Source organism: Thunnus albacares, chromosome 9 (assembly GCF_914725855.1).
Source record: "Thunnus albacares chromosome 9, fThuAlb1.1, whole genome shotgun sequence".
NCBI classification, from domain to species: Eukaryota; Metazoa; Chordata; class Actinopteri; order Scombriformes; family Scombridae; genus Thunnus; species Thunnus albacares.
The window spans coordinates 7320993-7334966 of NC_058114.1; the positions used below are offsets into that span (position 1 = coordinate 7320993).

Genomic DNA, 13974 nt, shown 5'->3' on the forward strand with positions numbered 1-13974 from the left:
TCTAAAGAAGCTGTCAAGTTGTACTGTTTAAGGGCTCACAGGAGGAACAAAAAGCATACTTTGTTTTGTTTTGTTTGCCTGCCGTGGCGTTCGGCTGAATGAGTGAGTGAGTGGAGCTGCAGAGAGAGAGAGAGAGAGAGAGAAAGAGAGGTAAAGAGAAGAGAGTGAGAGAGAGAGAGAGAGAGAGAGGAGTGGGGGGTAACATGTAATTTACTGTTTGCCCCACTCTACTGTACATTGCTTTAGTTATGCTAATGCTGCTCTTTGTGGAGCTGAGGAGATAGCCATCAATCAGCTGTCAATTGGTCAATTGGAAGAAAAAAAAAAAAAGATGGAGAGAGAGAAAAAGAGGGCCCCTGGTCCCTCCCTCCTCGTCCTCCTCTTCTTCTTCTTCTTCTTCTTCTCCTCCTCTGCTACCTAGCGGACTTGGGGGTCCTGGGAAAGCCCGGCAACTGGATCCAGATCTGGATCTGGAGTCCAGGTGGAGGGCAAGAGGATGATCTGGGGCAAAGCAAGAAAAAAACAAAAAAAAAAGTCTATTTTTGTGTCCTCGTGATGAGCTGTCTGTGTGATAAAACGCCCCAAATGAGTCTCTGTTTTCTTGTTGTTGTTGAAAATCATTTTTTCAAAGAAGCCTCTAATTGTAATATGACACTTGCAGAAAGTTGCCGTGCCACTCAGAGCCGTCAGACACTGTCAGCAGAGGACGAACCCTTTATTATGCTAGCTAATGTTAGCGCTAAGATAAGCTAACAGGCCCATTAGTGCCAGTTCATTTAGCTCGTTAGCTGAAGCCTCGGGGCTGATGACATTCATTACATATCATTAGCGCACAATTAACATGTCTCACTCTGACACCGTCGCTCCCAATGTTACACGACACTTTTAATCATGTTTTATGAAATGTTTCCGTCGGCATGACATGATTTATGAGTTTTACATGACACGGCATTCATTACATTAACCGTGCTGTAATCATAAAGGCTGATACAGACTTATTCCAGGTTCCAAAGTCAGAATCCTGCACCGTCCTTGTGACTGAAAACTGAAGAGTAGTTTATTTTTAAATGATTTTTTTTTTTTTTTTTTTGCACCCATCAAATTCATTTCTTATTTTCTTGATTCCTTAGTGATTAATCTTTCTCGAATGTAATTTACATTCCAAGGTAAATTTTTCTAAAGCTGTTTTCTGGTCTTTATTTTTATAAGATTACAGAGAACGTCACTGTCTGAAGAAACAAAACCTTCAGGATAGTAATAGTAGAGTTCAGGTGTGTCAGGTTTCAGCTGCTTTTGAGGTAGTTCAATGTAGCTGATTTGTTGGACTGCAGTTTTCTGACACTGACTCTTGTAGAAAAACATATAGTGGTGGAAATTACTACAGTAGTACATTTACTCCAGTATCTAAGTGCAATTTTGAGATAAGTTTTGATTTGTTACTTCATATATCTACTTCACTACATTTTAGTATTGTACTCTTTACTCCACTACATTTATTTGACAGCTATAACTACTAGTTACATAGCAGATTTTACATACAAAACATATGATCACTTTATAAAATGATATATGATATAATATGATGAATTGGTAGAAATTAAACTGCCCAACAACATATAAAGTACTTTACTTTTTCATACACTTCACTGCTTTTAATGACTTCTGTAAAACTGGCTCAAATTTTCTGATTCAAGTATGATGTGGAAGGTTTGACTTTCATTTACAAATACATTTCTTGAAGGACCTTAAAGCTAAATTTAGATCAGATCTGGCCAGTATGGATGGAATTATTATTGATAAGCATATTTCTCTGATATTGATATGTATAACAACATGGCAAATGTAAAAAAAAAACTCATGTCAAATGCTCAGATTGATGTTTAATGTAATGAACAACACATTCTTGTTCATTTAAAATGACAACTTTCTTTGAATCATTGATTTAACAAGAAGTTTTGATCTGAAATCTGAAAGTCTATCATGTTTTTCAGACATTTCATGAACTGAAATTCATCTTTGTCTGATTTCACCAAAAATCGTCCTTGTTTTTAAATTTGTTAGAAGTACAGTTACCGTCACGTCGCTTTAATCAGATGTGTGATACTGAACCTTGAGAAATCCTTTAGAAAGCCTACAAAGATCTAAGAATGCTTATGAGCCGATACAGTCCATCACCACACACACACACACACACACACACACACGCAGACACACACACGCAGACACACAGGGGTACAAACAGTACTATTCTCTTTTTTCCTCCCTATCACACTCACCCACCCACTGGTCCACACACAGACACAGAAAGAGAGCACAGTGCAGTATTGATTTTGCTGTCTCCAGGCTGTTGAGAGTGTGGTGTTCTTGTGTGTGTATGTGTGTGTATGTGTGTGTGTGTGTATGTGTGTGTATAAAAGGGATTAAGGCCCTCGCTCAGCTGAGATACCATCAGCCATCAACCCTGCTAGTCCGCTTCGGGCTTTCCCGGCTGCCGCATTGTCTATTCTGCTCCGCTATGTGAAAAATGTTGAATATCAACAATGGCTTTCAGTGGTGTATTGTTGAGTTTTTGTATGAACTAATCTTGCCTCAGTGAAAGAGACCTAGGGCTTGGACAAAACGTCTAGAGCCACAGCATTCCTAGCTGGCTCTCCCCTTGAACACTGAGCAGAAGGCTGGGGCTGAGGGAGGCAGAGTAGAGGGGAAGGCAGGCTGGAGGAGAGGCAGGGAGAGAGGCAGGGAGAGCCGGGGTAGGAGCTCCGAGGCTGGGGGGTGTTAGGGGGATGGACGGGACACGGGGAGGCCGGGAGCGCAAAAAAAAAAAAAAAAAAAAAGTGGAAGGTGGGTGGGAGGTGGGTGGGGGGGGGGGGTGGGGGGGTGGACACGGCACGGGACCTCAGCTAAGGTGGGAGGAAGGTGAGGCTGAGGAGAGGCCATGATGAAGGTGCCATAGCTTGGAGGAGGAATGCTAGGCTAAAGGAAGGATGAGGGGAGATAAAAGAGGGCCAGGTAGGGAAGATGAAAGACAGGAGAATATGCAGAGAGTCACCTAAGACTAGCGTGGCAGGGTAGACAGGAATATATCTCTCTTCCTAGGTAGCTGGATCAGTGATGTTTAAGACCAGTCAGGATACAGCATGTAGGCTTGGAGAAAGACGGACAGAAGAGACAGATATTCAGTATTCCAGCTTTAGGAGCGTGGAGTCTGTTTTCCTTTTCCTGCCATGGATGTAACACTGGTTTGGGACAGCAGCTGACATCCAATCAGACAACAGGACCGCAGGCCTTGTCATAATGACAACCATGACATCACTGCAAGGTAAGCTGACTGAAAGATCGGCTGAATGATTGACCGACTCTCTGACTGGATCACTGACTTCCAATAGTTTGATTGGCTCTCTGAATTATCCTCCTCTCTCACTCTTCTTGAAACAAACCATGTGAGGGGGGGGAAAAAGTCCAGGTGTGGCTACAGATGTGGAATAGCTCTCAGAGGGCCGTGAAGTGTGTTTCCACGCAGGCCTTATACTGGCTGTGCTGCTGTTTTTTTTTTTTTTTTTAATGCAGATCATCTTGTGGCATGCGGTGCCGCTCTCAGAGTGAGGTTTCCGTCTGTGTGTGTGTGTGTCGTCGTCGTCTCTCGCGGCACGTCTCCTTCCTGTTCTGCTGCGTCTGATGAGGCTCCTGCAGGCAGAGAGAGAGAGAGAGAGAGAGAGGGAGAGAGATAAAGACGTGATGCTGATCTTTCTTACTGTGTTTGAAGTCAGCCGTGCTATCAGTCGTTCAATTCGGAGTCGTGTGCAGTGACATCATTGTTAAATCGGCAGATTTAAGCAGACTTTGTTTTTAGTGGGAAATCTTATCTGTGCTGCATTTGAACTTTGATTCATCCGTTTAAAGCGAGTCACATTGATCCTGCACTTATTCTCACGAGGAGTACAACCACAGCCTTCTGTCCAGCTAGATTTTTCTAGCGCCTCAGACCGGTGACCTCTGGTTCACATCTTTGACCTTTAGATGGTGGACTTTCCTACCCTGCAGTCTGCAGCTTTTACATCGTCAGTGTTAAATATCAAACTTTAACATATTAGAAGTTGCGAACAAGTTATGGATTTGTTTGCAAAATGCTCTTTTTCTTTTCACCATTCATAAAGAGATTAAATAATTTGTTGCATTTAAACAAAACAGTGATAGTTTTCTTATTGTTATTTATGACATTTGGCCTGTGTGTGGCAAAATGAGGTCTACAAGGGTCAACATGGTGTGTGTGTGTGTGTGTGTGTGTGTGTGTGCGTGTGTGTGTGTGGCAGTTTGAGGTCAGTGCCACGGAAACCTGGAATTGAGAGATGGTTGGCTTAACCCTTCACCCCATACACACGCACACACACACACACACACACACACACGCTTACACACACATACACACGGACATGTGAACATCAGTGCGGTCTAATCGGCGGCCCCTGGTGATTTGTCCTCTCAGCTTGAAGCCCTGTCATTCCTCTCTGCTCTCCTCACAATTACAGCCCTGAACTGAACTAGAAAATCTGCTCCAATCTAGCAATTAGTCCTGAGGCCACTGGCTGTGTGTTTGTGTGTGTGTGTGTGTGTATGTATGTGTGTGTGTGTATATATATGGTCTTTGTGTTCCAGTTCTTGTGAGGACCGAACTCAGGAAGACTGACGTTGATGACAGCCAAATGGTGACTTAGTCGAGTGTTTTTGTGTAACATTTTTAGACATCAATATGTAGTCGTCTAATTAATATTCATCCCCTTCTTGTAATCTTTGTAAACAAATTAGACAATGTTCACTCTGAAACGAAGAGTATGTCGCACCTTGTACCTGTGTTCCTTTTTTTAACATATTTACTTCTTCTGCAAGCGCTTAAGATGATAAACATCTTAAAGTTGAACTTTATTCACACGGTAAAAACATCTTTCCATCTTTTTATTTTTTGCAATAAAGGTGTGTGAAAGAGTTTGCACTGAATGTAAGACACTTATAGTCCTCATGGTGTTGTGCCTTCATCATCAGTATATCTGTTTAAAAGTTATGTTGTGTAATTACTGTAAAGTAATAGATTACTGTCATGAACACTACATTTCTCCTGACTTCTTGAAGCAAAGAGGACGTTGCAGCTTGTCTCAGTATTGCTCTCCTTCTCTTGACTTATATCAATCTGTCTTTATCAAAGAGGATAAAGATTTTGGAAGTTTGTTGTAAATGTCATTTGTGAAAAACTACATTTACTGAAAATAAAATAAAATAAAAAATGTATGTACACAGGAAGAAGAGCTTCCTGCAGAATTCTGCTCTGTGAAGCAATGCAAAGATTCTGCACAAAATCTGAAACTGGGAGGTCGCATTTGTTTATGGTATATAGTTTATACTTAAACCCTTAAAGCCTCTGGATGCTGCATCAAAATATATTTTTCGTAAAAGTCAGTATTAGTAGTTAAAAAGTAGTAGTTATATTACATTTTGAAATAAAAGGTAGTTCTGCTTTCATGATAAAACTTGTATTTCTTCAATAGCTTTTGTCATGAAAAGTAGCACTCACATGCCAGAACACGTTGTGGATTTAACAGTAGAAGAATTTCCTGGCTAAGTCATGTAATGGCCACGCTATAAGCTTCTAAATAAAGAGAATGAAAGATGTTCTCAGGTTTAATAGGTTTAAAGTAATCTAATGGAAAGTCCTTATAAGTGTGGCAAATCCAAATGAGATTGTGTGTGTGTGTGTGTGTGAGGATGAGAGGACGAAGTGGACAGGGGAGGAGAGCACTGGTCAGGGGTGGGGTGCGGGGGAGGAGGAGGAGGAGGAGGAGGAGGAGGAGGAGGGAAGGTTTTCATGGCCAGGGGGAAGGCAGGCCTGACTGGGCAGCGACAGAGACGCTTAGTGCCGCCTGGCTTCCTCCTAAAGACTCGGCCTCCTTCCCCCCCCCCCCCCCCCCCCCCCCCCACCTCCCCTCCCCTGCACATCTCGCTCCCGTGTCTCCTCTTTCTCCTCCGCCACCACTCTCTCCCTTACTTTTCCTCTCTCCTCCTTTTGTCCCTTCCCTCCTTCACCCTCCAGTTCCTCCTGATCGCTCTCTTTTTCTCGCTCTATTCCTCCATTTCTCTCACTTCCTTAGCTTCCCCCCCCCCCCCCTCCTTCTCCTCCTCCTCCTCCTCCTCGTCTGGGCCATTACAGACACTCAGCGGCGGGCTGAGAGGCGGGGTTGGGTGGCTGCGGTGGTGGAATGGGGAGATTGAAGGGGTGGGGTGGGGGGGGGGGGGGGGACAAAAGCCTTGAGATGCAGCGGTCCGACGAGAGTGGCTGGCTTTGAAAAGAAGCTGGACGGCTTCTTAATGCAGCGAGTGGACGGACAGACTCGGATAGACAGACAGAGCAGACTCAGCCCTTTATCCTCGTCCTTTAGCTGATGCCTGTTTTGGCCAAAAAAAGCACATCATCCGCCTTGTGCCCTTCCCTCTACGCCTGATGTTTTATCAAACACATTAAGATGTGATGGAGGTATAGGTGGAGGGAGGAGGGGGGAAAAAGGGTAATATAGCTGAGGGCCAGACACTTAAGAGGCTGATGGAGAAAACTTTTCTGCTCTCTGAGAGGAAAAGAGACAAACACGTGGATGGGATAGTGGAGTGTGTGCACGCGTTTCTTTCAGAGGTTGCATCTCTTTTATTGTACGTTAAGACATTACACATTAGTGTTTTCACATTTCCGCCGCGCAGCTGTTGTTACGGGAAGAAAATATTGACATCGAAGGTGGATGCGGCGCATTAAAAGAGCTGAAAGTGCAGCTAACAGATTTTTATACAAAAGCGCTCTTGAAGATGCAGCTCAGCTAATAAAATCAACTCTAACATGCAAACATGATCAAACTGGTATCTCGTTAACGCCGTTCTCAGTCAGAAACCGAAAGCTTTTTTTTTCTTGCAGTTAAGAGATTAATAACAAAATAAAGTGAAAATAATTTTTACAAATCCATAACTCTTTGTGACACTAATCTTTGTGACACACTATCAAGGACAAACAACACTTTTCTTCAAAAGCTTCAATAGGAAAGAGATGAGCTGAATGGATTTACTGTCCGGCTCCCATCTTCTATCAACCTAATTCTGCGACCAATTACGGCGGTTGTGTTCGACGGTATTATTTCGCTGGGATGGGAGGGGTCCTCAAATGATATTTTCTGCCTGTGTTTATTTACTTGTGTGGACCGTGTCTTTGTTGTGGGTGATGTAGGAGTATTTTTTTATGGAATTGGCTCTGAGAGCTTAGCCGGTCTGCGATTCCGATATCAGCCGGACTTTGATCAAATGCAACAAGCTGTAAATCTACTTTAATCAGCGCGGCGTTAGTTTACCGACGAGGAGACGGCTCAGAGACTCTTCTGAGAAGTGGGAAGAATAAACACAGACTCCTTTATCAGCACGTTGGTTTAGTATTTACACTAATAAAGTTTAATGAAGCTTAAAGTTGCCAAACAATTTTGCAGATCACGGTTGTAATCTGAATACAATGAGTTTGAGTTATGTATGACATCTTAGAAGCTTTGTTTATCATGACTGTATTATTAGTATTCTTTAAATAGTATTTATGGTATAGTAGTTATCTGAAAGTTCAAATTAAATACTTCAGTCTGTATCTGTGGTGCTCTACTCTTGTTCTTTTGGTGTTTCAGAACTACGCTTTACAGAGATCACCTGTTAATCTAGTCTATTACATTAATGTGTCTTTATGATTATCACATAAAATATTTTCTCAAGGAAAGAAAACCAGTTTTTAGTCAGTGTCACATGCAACACAGTGCAGCTTTTTCTTAGAAAAGAATGAACCCAAAATGACAAAATCATCCGGTATCAGCAGTATCAATAACATGATTGTGATTATTGATCATACAGACACAACACAGTGATGTGGATCACATTAACATCCATATTACAGAGTATTTCTACTCAGTGTTAAGTTAAAACTGCTCAGCTTCAGTATGAAACATTTCCTCGATAACTTTTGGATTGTTCTGTTGTTAAGAATCATCATTATTAGATTTACTTGTGGCAGATATATGTGTGTGATGATTTCTGGGCTTTTTAATGATAAAGTCTGTTAACTGTTGCTAGTAGCAACCTCTACTGGTTCTACAGCAAATCATTTTTGCCTCGCTGCATTTGCGTGTATTTGACAACTGGACCGTTTGTGTTTATACCAATTGTACGTTAGCTTTCTGATAGTTAGCACTGGACGCACCAACTATGTCTGTGTGAGTGTTTCTTTGTGTTTGTGTTCAGTTCAGCTTCTAACTGAACTCAGAACTCTTTTCCCTCTCGTCTTGTACATTTATGAAGTAGATTCATAAAGAACCAGGATCCGCGCAAATGTTTTGCTCAAGTTGAAACATTTTCAACTCACGTGGACGCGTCTTTGCACTACTTTACGGCGCCCCGGGGCGTTTGCGTTTCATCGCTACTTTCCGTTGACTTTGTATGTAATTGTGCTGCATCTAAAATTTGTGTTTACTAGCTTGCTGTTGTCTTCTTCCCTTTAGTTAGTGATGGTAAAACACCAACGGCAAGAAACGTAGAAATGCACCAACTGTCAATCAGTGAAATGGAGTGAAACCAACGTGTGCATGTGTGTCCTCCATGCACTTGCACAAAAAACAACACAGGGACTTTTGCAGCTCACCAGAAAAGAACCTGTGACTACAGTCTCATATGAAATAGAGAAGAGTAGCTAAGCAGACCTTAAACATGTCGTCTTTAAAATCGTCTTTTTAATGTACTGTCAATCAGTGAACACTCTGCGATGGTGATTTTCATGACCCTAGATCCCTAAAATCAGAGAAAAACTACAAAGAAAAAAAAGAAACATCTTTTTTTTTTTTTTTTTTTTTTTAATACCTAAATTTGAAAGATGAGTCATGGAGGCTCAGCATTGTTCTGCCTGCAGCGATGTATTATAGAGTATTAGACCTCAGTGTGTGCGCATATTAGCAGAAGCATGGATAGACCGTCAAACAAAGAGGTTATAAGAGATGAGAGAGGATGGTTTTATTGCACAACAATAGGTTTATAAGGCTTAAACTGATCTGCAGCATACCTACAACAACGGCCAAACACACACACACACACACACACACACACACACACACACACACAAGGATGCACACATGCAGGCATGCACATGTGCATACAGCTACCCCAATTAACCTGAGCATGAGCCAACAAGTTACACACACACACACAGTCAGAATAGCCAAATCCGGCTAGTCCTCTCCTAAGTCCGGCCAAGTCCATCTACTGTAGCCACACGCACACACACACACACACACACACACACACACTGCCCAACAGTGACACCCAGGCCAACTCCCCATTTAACACGGACACACACACACACACACACACACACACATGCAAAATGTGACCACACAGCTTAGCCCCCAGTAAGACCCATGGAGCAGACCATGGTTGTGTGTGTGTGTGTGTGTGTGTGTGTGTTCACGGCGGTCAGTACTGAGGCCTTTCCCTGCGGTTGGGGAGAGCGGATGGAGGGATGGAGAGACAGAGAGAGAGAGAGAAAGAGGATTAGAGTGATATGGAGACAAAGAACAACAATAGTTTGTCACATTTTGTCAGAGAGGATTTTATGGAAAAGCTGATTTGGAGTCTGCCACCAACAAACAACGATCGGAAATATGGGATTTATTACTAAATCAGTTTGAGAATTTGCATGAAGTTTAACAAGGCCTAAGTGTGCGTGATACTTTCTAAATGTCTGTGAGCGTGTGTGTGTGTGTGTGTGTGTGTGTGTGTGATGGTGCAAACTTGATCAACATCCTCACAGAAGTAAAGTGCTAAATGTGGACGTTATATTAATAACATCTCCTGAAGTGTAAACATGTTTTTTATCATTAACACGTCCTGAGTACATCAATATGTTTTATCCTTCAGGCAGGATGATGGAAGAGACACATTTTAAAAGCAGCTGTGTGCTTTCTGCTGGACAGGATACACATTAGTTCACACAATACCACTCTGCTAGTTTTCACTTTTTCTAGCTCGTATTGATCCTGATTTTCAAGGAGAAAAATATCAGCCTTTAAATATCAGCCTTCTTTTGAAAAACAAACTCTTAAATTCATGTATATGGTTAAGTGTCTCATTAAAGATAGTAAATAGTTCACTACACTACATCTGGTGATCACTATGAGGCAAACTAAAACAAGTCTGAACAATAAATAAATGTATTTTTTTTATAACAGAAAATGTCTTGAAATCTTTTTAACCTTTAAAATTTCAAAACAGAAATAGTGATTGACATTCATAGGATACATTTGCAACAATTTTAAATTCGATTCAGTGCAGGAGAACATGGAAAAATAGCAAAAATGTTTTAAAAAAATGTTAATTTAAAAAAAAAAAAGACAAATAAACGAGGCAGAAACACAACCAGATTTATCCCTCAAAACATCTTTACTCTCATCCGTTTACATCAGTGCCATGATATGTAATATATAGATTTAACTTGAATGATGTTGGTATAAACTTTGCTTGTGGTAGATTTCCTCCCTGCTGTCCTCTAAATGAATCAAATAAACACCAAGTCAGTTGATTCACTAAAACATCCTGTGTATCCATTATTGTTATTGATATTTTTTTTACCTTCTCCGCTTGTTAAAACATGCATCGCTGCTGCGGTATCACAGCCTTCTGAGACTGAAGCTACTTTCATCCTCAGTTTAGGAAAAAATGTCACCAGAGCAGCAGGCAGCCGGAGCTTTCATACACAGTGCGGCGTGAAGGGGGGAAACAGCAGGATCGGTTTTGAAGTGAATGAAATGATTTAATGTTTCAGAGTCGGCCTCGCCCCCGGGGGAATGGAACGATATGGGCTCCTAATTGACACCGGGTCAACTGCCTCCCTCTCACTCTCTCTCTCTCTCTCTCTCTCACACACACACACACACACACACACACTTTACAGTCTCTCCAGTAGCCAGACCAGTCCGGCGCGGGCCAGAGCCGGACAAACAAAGGCCTGTGCTGTCTGACTATAATGATGGATGACCACAAGTCTCATATTTTACAGGGATTTCACAGGAGTCAGTCCGTTCCCAGGCCGAACTACCAGTCAATAGCCTTCTATCAAGACTTCCCAAAATCCCTAAAACGACACGTTTTTTCGAATTCTTGGGAAAAAAACAAGACATGTTTTATGATTTTATTAGGCCTGAATCAACCATTGATGGAGCAGCGGTTAATGACAGCTGAATGTGATTAGCAGAGAGTGGAATGTTTTATTAGTGTCAGTGTTGGCTGATTGACAGAACCCCAGTAGTCATTATTGTTCGGTTTTCGGAGTGTGTGGACAGATTATGCTCCGCGGTCGTCATGTGAAAGTGTGTTTTTTGTGCTTGTAGTGGGAATGCATCGCAGCGATACCTTTTGTATGTCTTAACGAGTCATTATTGAGTCCTGAAATCATATTTTCTTAAGACAAGCTGGAAAAAAAGAACCCGCTAATGGGCTGATGTTATTATATCACTTACTTTCAATTCAAGTCGACTTATTTGAAGCTTTTTTTTTCTGAAATCAAATGCAGTTTTTCTTGCATGCTAATGTAGCCTATTCTGTTTTGTTTCAATATAGTGAGAGTCATTCCTGTAGGTGCCTTTGGGTGTAAGATGCTGACCATGTTGCATAATTGCAGCGTCCCCAGCTTGAGTCCGGATGGGGACCTTTTAGTCTTGCGGGAATTTAACAACTTCTATATTAAGGTGTAGCTGTTGTCATGGATTCTGCTTAGATTTCTGCCGTACTTCCCCCACTTTAGGGCCGAGGTTGTACTAAATCTATGTAACTAAACTAAGTAACGTATGACGTGTTTAGATAGGAAGTTTGTTTCAATATGGTCAATATCCTGATTGACAATAATTGAAATGTGTGTTTTGCTACCTTGTGCATTTGTCTATGCAAATTGAAATGTGTGATAAGTGTTACTTTTCTCATCACATTTCCCACTAAAGTTCAGCTAGTGTTCTTGATACATTTCCAGTCCAGTAGTGAGCAGTTTTTTCCACAAAGTAGTAGGGCAGCGACCAAATATTGCATATTTTATTTTCTCTTGAGAAAACATCGGAAATGTCAGTTCTTTACCAGATTCTTCACTGTCACTGCTCCGTGTCTGGACTCAGGAAAGAATCAACCGCCACACACACACACTTCCCATACTATGATCTCTACTGGCACTGAACGTTGGCGTCGGATGTAAGCTGTGAGATGTTGAATCACCCAATATGGATATACTTTCTGGAGCTGATAAAACAGAACTCTCGGTAGGGTGGAGAGTTTCTGACTTACTACAGACAGTAGAAATCCAGATGTTACACACAGTTTCTGGCTATCATCCAGGTTCACACGGCTGTAGTTGCTACATAACTCTTGTTTGAGCTTGTAGATGGAAAAGAGGTCAAGAGATAAGAGAGCTTGCAGCCCAGTGAAGCAGCTTTAGTAACTGCAGTTTACAGCGTTTGTGGCAAATCTACATTCTGCTGTTTCTGCTGCATCTGCAGAGCCATCATGAGTGTTCAAACACGTAAAGTTGGGATACATGAGGGGAGAGAGAAGCCTTTCACTTCAAATGACCTTTCAGGTGCAAATGTACGGTCACTTGTGGCACTGGAGTCACTGTCACTGCTGTCCATGAAGGGATCTGGGAGCATTTTTAAGCTAAAACAGCTGATCAGCACCCTGTTTAAGTTTCAGAGATGCACACGTTCAAACTGGGAACTGAGCAGTGCAGCCAGCAGCTCCACCTATTCAACATGGTTGCTAATGCTTTGCTCAAAGGCAGTGGCTTTTATAGGAGAGTAGTGACTCACTCTCACAACTCACGCCCATGATTTTCAAGCCAACACCTAACTGTGAAGTGAAGAGACCAGCAGATGGAAGCCGTGACACCGGAGTGAAAAGGAGCGCAGGTGTCAGAGGCGACGCCACCAGATGATCAGCTCCCCTCCACGACATTTTCAACTCCGCGATTTATATATAACGCGCGGCAAGAAAAACACGTCTCGCACATCTGAACAGCGCCGCGATGACATCTAATCAGATGCCAGAGGCGAGAGACGCCGGTGTCAGAGCTAAGAGAAAACACACTGATTCCCCCACCGGCTGTATTGTCACTAAACGCCGCTTCTCTCTATGGACTGTAAATGATTTAATTTGAGCGCCAGATGTGGCGTTTAGATTCCGCTAGCGGCTCGTCGAGAGAGAGAGAGAGAGACAGAGGGGAGGAAGAGAGAGAGAGAGAGAGAGAGAGAGAGAGAGAGAGAGGGAGGGATAGAGAATGAGGAAATGACAGGAAGGAGAGAAACAGCTTGGCAAACCGACAGCCAACAGCAGCCCAGGCACTTGACGGAGCTTTCAAACACCATGATTGTGTGTGTGTGTGTGTGTGTGTGTGTGTGAGAGAGTGTGTGTTTTTTTTTTTTTTTCCACTTGTGTATCATGACAGCTGAATGAAAATCAATCTGCTTCTACATCTGCCATCTTGAGTGTCGGGGAGCGCAGATGGGCCTTCCCTGTCACACTGAGCTCGCTGGCAGCCGACCAACTCAGGTCTTTCCACCTCTTCTTCTTTCCTCCCGTTTCTAATCTGATCCTCTTCTTCTTCTCTTCCTTCCTTCTCTCCATCTCCTCTCTCCTCTCTCCTCTCCTCTACTTCTACTTCTACTTCTCATTAATCAGATGCCAGGCTCTGAAGAGGAGTTTTTTCCTGCGTTGACGTCTCCAAGTCACTCTGACAGCAGATGTTTGGGGCCTTTTCGAAGCCGCAATCTGGGCTCTAATCACCCTCATTGACGGCTCCGAGGGCCCCTGTTGCAGCTCTGAATGGCAAATTAAAGCGTTTTTTTTTTTTTAGATAACGTTGGTAATTGGCTAAATCGTTCATAAGCCCGG

General features: G+C 42.5%; 1 long non-coding RNA gene across 2 annotated transcripts in view; it reads left to right on the forward strand.

Annotated features, from left to right (window-relative positions):
• Positions 1-13974, forward strand: part of LOC122988625 — a 189276-nt gene that overhangs the window by 100895 nt on the left and 74407 nt on the right. The window lies entirely within an intron of this gene.